At 38.4% G+C, this 6101-nt stretch overlaps 1 non-coding gene and 1 pseudogene across 1 annotated transcript; both read right to left on the reverse strand.

Annotated features, from left to right (window-relative positions):
• LOC101578120 overlaps window positions 1-327 on the reverse strand; it is a 15004-nt pseudogene extending 14677 nt beyond the window's left edge.
• A 5452-nt stretch (window positions 328-5779) lies between these two features.
• On the reverse strand, window positions 5780-5883 carry LOC111814542. The gene has a single exon (XR_002819508.1). It is a non-coding gene; the product is annotated as a U6 spliceosomal RNA (small nuclear RNA).
• Between the last annotated feature and the right edge of the window lie 218 nt (window positions 5884-6101).

Below are 6101 nucleotides of genomic sequence, written 5' to 3' on the forward strand. Positions count from 1 at the left end.
GCTTGCCAGGGAGGTTCTTATGCCACTGAGTTTCTCCCTGGCCCCCATTGGTCCACTTGAAATTCTGCACATATGTAACTTGCTTTCCTGTGTAGATTCACTTGGGGAATGTATGAAACCTTGTAAAAGTGAAAAGTACAAATCCACTGCACTCTTCATCATTTCCGGGTTACAGCTTAGATTGGTGAACAGCTCAGGGAGGGTGCCCTGGATGCTCTCAGGTCATTGCAAATTTTTAAAGCAGGTAGGTCGGTGGCCACACCACAGTAATTTTAAAAGAGACTGGAGAGCAGCTTTGAATGGGTTCCTATGAAGCCAGTGGGTCATTTTCCCCAGATGCCTCCTGAGGGGGTGGCACTCTTGCTAACAGGAAAATTCTCATTCACAGTGCATGGGCGGCACCTGAGATGCTGATGCAGTTTGTAGTAGGGAAGACTCTAGTTGACAGCTGCAAGTGAGAAAAACAGAGCCGGCTGCACAAAGTTCCCATAGGAGCCTGAAATGGTGACCCTCATTTATACCTCTAAAGCTACCGAAATGAACACGCTTTCAGTTATGTCTGTTTCCTTGTACTGCGGATGCCAATGGACTGGTTCTAGCTCGTATTCCACAGCAAAGGTACTTTCCACAAAACAGCAGGAAAAATCAAGCCTTTCAGAAGGTACCCTCAGAATACCTTCCAGATAAACCTGCTTTCCGGGAAAGCCTAAGCGGAAACACCACGGCCCAGTTCCCTGAGCACAGCGCCCAGTGCTGCTCCATTACGTGGGGCAAGTTTTCTGCTCCTGCATCTTTGGCGTGCCGCCTCTTGGCCTGGCCTGTGAACAGTGGGCTGCCCCCGGCGCAGGAGCAGAAGTCCCCGAGGCAACCTGCTGGTCCATGGACTGAACCTACCTCCCACATACTGCTCTGATATAGACGTGCCTGACATTACATTAATCTCAAAGTGGTGACAATTGCCACCTCAGAGTGGTGGCAATTTCTCTAAAATACATTCTTGATGTTGCGGTTGGTCCCAAGACCATAACTGTTATTCTTAGCTGATCTCTTTCATTATTTACTCTGGACTCCTCCACCTTCTCATTCAGCACTCCCACCAGTCTCCATTCCTTGATCATTCGGTGACCCTGGCCTTCGTGTCTATAGGGTCTACATTCCTGGCTACCAGGCCCTTTTCAGATCTTAATTCCTAGAGTTATCTGTTTACTATGGAGACACCAAGATGGGTTCCTGTGAATTCAGCCTTCCACCCACCCTTTTCTTTTCCACCATTATATTGTAGCAATTCAGTATCAACATGACAATAGCCAAGTACTTTTGCCAATATAGCTTAACAAATTTGGAAAGCTTTCACTCTTTTTTCCTTAAGTGTTTCTTCAGTACCACTTTCTCTTCTTATTCTGGACCTCCAATAATATAAATGTTAGCTCTTTTGTTATTATCTTATATTTTTTTAGAGTTTGATTTTTTCTTTCACAAAAATGATACTAATATTTTTCCTTATTGTGGTAAAATATACACAGCATGAAATATGCCATCTTAACCATGGATAAACATATAGTTCTCATATTTCTATAGTAAGTACACTTTCCTTGTTGGGCATCCAATAATCAGAACTCTTCATTTTGCAAAAGAGAAGGAAACTCCACACCCATCCTCATCTTGCCAAGCTCCTAGCACCTCCTTGTCCCGTCTCTTAGCTCAGGCTACTCTAAACACTTGATGGAGAATTTCTTTCTACAGTTGGTTTATTTTGCTTAGGGTACTGCTCTCAAGTGTCACCCAGGTTGCTGCACATTAGAACTTCCTTCCTTTTACAAACTGAGATTCTGATTGTTTTTCAGTCTATTTTCTTAATACCACTGATTAGTTTTCAAGTTCATAGATTGCATCTTCCATGATCTCATTTCATTTTTGCTTTTTACCAAAGATTTTAATTTTCTAAAATTTTTTATTAGAACATATTTGTAGTGCACAATGATTGCACCCATCCAGCGAGGGGGCACATGTACACAGCATGTCCTAATTCTTTTTTCATTTTTAAAAATTAGTTTACATTCTTTATTTATGTTTGTGTGTGTGGCCAGCTCAGCCCACCAGGGGGCGGGGCTGGCTGGCATGTGGTGCTGGGGGATTGAACCGCGGTCCCTGATGCTTTGCCAAGCTTGTTCTAAGTAGGTGCCTTAGACCACTGAGCCATCTCTCCAGACCCTGTCCTAATTCTTTTTACGTCCCTTTCCCTTCTTCTCTCTCTTGTCCCTCCATCTCTTGGTCCCTTGCCCCTTGGACAATATCTATCTCCCTGTAACCTTTTAGTTTGCTCTGAAAATTATTTATACTTCTGCTTTTCATACAAGAGAAACCATGTGATGTTTAAGCTTTTGTGTCTAATTTATTTCACTTAACACTATGCTTTTTTAAGACAGAATTATACTACGTAGTTAATATTGTGCTTGGCTCACTTTGTAGCCCAGGCTGGCCTCAAACTCACAGTGATCCTCCTGCCTCAGTCTCCTGATTTCTGGGATAACAGATGTGCCCCATTACTCCTGGTTAACATTATTGTCATATATTTATTTATTTATTTATTTATTTTTAATCAATCAATTTTTAATTCTTAAATTCTTTTTCACTGAAATATGTATTTTAGTTTGAAAGATGAATGCTTAGAAAACAATGATATTGGCCAGACAATGAAACATTTAGAATATAATGATAATAATAGATACCTTAGTCCAATAGTGATCATTATCCATGATGGATCCTTTGCATTTTTGGCAACTGGATTGGTGCTTAGTGAAGAATAATTTTTTTTTTTGGGTGGGATGCAATGAAAGCAGTTTTAATTTTTTAAAATTAATTTTATTGAGAAAAAATTGCAATGAGACATTTTCATAACAGGTTGGTAGGAGAGTTACAACAATTAATATATTGCATATTGTTGTCTTTATAATAGTCATTCATAGCACAAGATGCAGACATGATATCCTGTCCAAACACTATTAGTACAAATCTTTCTTCTTCTTGCATTAAGAAAAAGGAGCTATACATCTATCCTAACTATTTTGTATATACAGATACAAAATAGTCCTTCATTTATATCTCCTTTTTTTTTAGTTTTGTCAGAGATGAGTATTCTATTGCCATCCAAATACTCTAGGTGCATGAATTCAGCAAAATATTCCAATATAGTCCAGTAGTCCATAATAATAGTGGGTTATCCACAGGACTGGCAATGTCCGAAGCTGTTGACTTGAGTCTTCCACAGCTCAGCATATTAACATGGCTTCACTTTTCATACCTTGTTTCTACACTTTTCTGCTGGATTGTTAATACCAAGATAAAGCAAGACCTATATAACAAGAAATGTAACTTTTGTATCTGACAGTCAGTCAAATCCCCTCAGGACTTATCCCAAAACCCTGTACCGCACTTTGTAGATCCTTTTTCAGTGTCAGTCATGTGGATGAGCCACAGCCATTGCTTGGTCAATGTGCTTTCTGTGAAGCCCTGAGAGAATGTTTTCTCTCCATGTGACTCTCCTTAGGCACACTCTACATCATTGATCACATTCCTCTGTGGTCCCATAATCTCCTTGATCAGAAAATTTGGGACACAACTGAGTTAAATTATCTTTCAAACTGAAATACCTATTTCAAAAAGAAGAAGAAAGGAAGGGGGAGGAAAAGAAGAATAAAACAAGAAGAAGAAAAAAGAAGTGAAAGAGGAAAAAGTGGAGGAAGAAGTAGAGGAGAGGGTAGGGAGAAAATGGGATGGGAAAGAAGGGGGAAAGGGAAAGAATAGGAAAGGCTAGAAAGAGAACTTAATAAGTCTCACTTTCTTTTTCATGGCACATTCACGTTGATCAGAGTTGTAGGGTCACAATTTTAAATGTTGCTTTTGTTACTCAGGATCAAGCTCATGGTCTTGTTGCAAAACATTACTGGCATAGGAGACAATAAATGGTCAATGGTGTGATTTGCACTAAATGGACAAAAGGAGTTTAAAATGCTGAAGATTACTACGCAACTTAGTTTTGTATTTATGAATGTCTATTCATATGTATACCTTTAAGAAATGTGATAAACAAAATAGGATAGATATATAGCTACTTTCTTTTAATTCAGTGAGAAGAAAGATTTGTACTAAGAGTGTTTGGACAGGATATCATGTCTGCATCTTGTACTATGAATAAACACTATGAAGAAAATATGCAATGTATTAATTATTGAAACTGTCACACAATCAATTTTGAGACTGTCTCATTGCTATTTGTTTCTCAATAAAATTAATAATTTTTTTTTTTTGTTTTCAGAACCGAGGATTGAACTCAGGCCCGGGCGCTTGCCAGGGAAGTGCTTATTCTACTGAGCCATCTCCCTGTCCCCTTAATTCTCAAATTCTTGACATTACAGAACTAAACTGAAATTAACATTCCACACTCACATTTCTTATCAACAAACAGAAAAATCTATGAGCCAAAAAACCCAAAACAAGCTAAACAGGGAAAAGCTTATAAAACCAAATATGGATCCCAGCATTAACAGCTGAACAGAGAATGTGATTTTTTAAATTCTTAGTGGATGATAAGGTATAGAAACTGAACATTTATAAATTATTTAAAATCTGGAATCACTGACCAGCAATTACACAGTTGGATCATGGGAAAATAGCAGAAGAGGGTTATGAATGAATCTACATTGTTCTAGCTGCATCCCATACCCTTCTCAGAGGAAAGCCTGGCATTGATTAGGTATTGGGCCAGACTAATGCTGCCAGCTAAGCCAGTGATAGTGAGCTGCCTACCAGAAAAGCCTTCAACAGGTTTGGCAATTCTGATCTGGGCCTTGGACATCTGGTGGATCTCATTGTTGCTGGTGCCCTGGCGACCTATTATGCAGCCGATTAAGTTTTTTGGAATGGTGAGTTCATGGGTGGTTTGAGTAGGTGCATACAAACTTGCCTATTAATACCCTTTCACCTCTGGAGAGCTGGAGTTAATTCCTGTGAATCTGGTCCTGCCATGCATCATGGCAAAATGAGACTGTTGTCTTGCCACCTGGTTCAGCTTGGCAAGATCGAATGGAGAAATGGTGTGTTGTCCTCGAATGGAGTAGGCATCCAAAGGGATGTCCCTCCAGGTCGTGGGTGGTGTGGGGGTAGCCTGCAGCATTGCTGCAGGGATTTTGGCTGCCCATGACATTATTGTCTTAAGGTACATCTATTTTCTTACAAATAAATCAAATTTATCCTCTTTATGGCAAAATAGCATTCTGTTGTGAATAAATACATTTTTATTTCCATTCATCTATTAGTACATAGGCTACGTCCAAGGTTAACCTATTTTGAGCTATGCTATTAATATAGGCAATGCACATAACAGTGTGATATGATATATTTAACTCTTTCAGGAAGATACCAAGAAAGGGAATAGCTGGGATCAATGAAATTTCTATTTTTAGTTTTTTGAGGAATCTTCATACTAACATCCATAGTGGTTGTAGTAGTTTACATTTCTACCAACAATGTAAAGGGGTTTCTTTTTCTCCCTAAAGCATTATTAACTTTTGTTATTATTTGATTTATTTGATAGACTTTCTTTCTGGAGTAAGATAGAATCTCAATATCATTTTAATTTATATTTCATTAGTGATATCAAACTGTTTTCATTGGTTATTTGTAATTCTTTTTAAATTTTTTATTATTTATTCATTTTAATGAGAAAAAAGATAAAATAGTAATGAAACAGTTTCAGTACAGGTTAGTAGGACAGTTACAAAAAAATGTGGAACACTGCATGAATTTGCATGTCATCCTTGCACAGGGGCCATGCTAATCTCTGAATCATTCCAATTTTAGTATATATGCTGCTGAAGTGAGCACAGTCATTTGTATTTCTTCTGCTGAAAAGTATCTGTTCATTATAGTTGCCCATTTTTGGGGTCTTTTAAGTGCTCTAATTTATTTGAGGTCTTTATATTAGTTTGCTCTTCAGGGTATAGTTGGCAAAACTTTTTCCTATTCTATAGGCTATCTCTTCACTCTGCTGGTCATTTCCCTTACTGTGCAGAGGCTTCTTTTACTTGACATAATCCCACCTT

The sequence above is a fragment of the Octodon degus genome, unplaced genomic scaffold, assembly GCF_000260255.1.
Source record: "Octodon degus isolate 3935 unplaced genomic scaffold, OctDeg1.0 scaffold00352, whole genome shotgun sequence".
Lineage (NCBI taxonomy): Eukaryota > Metazoa > Chordata > Mammalia > Rodentia > Octodontidae > Octodon > Octodon degus.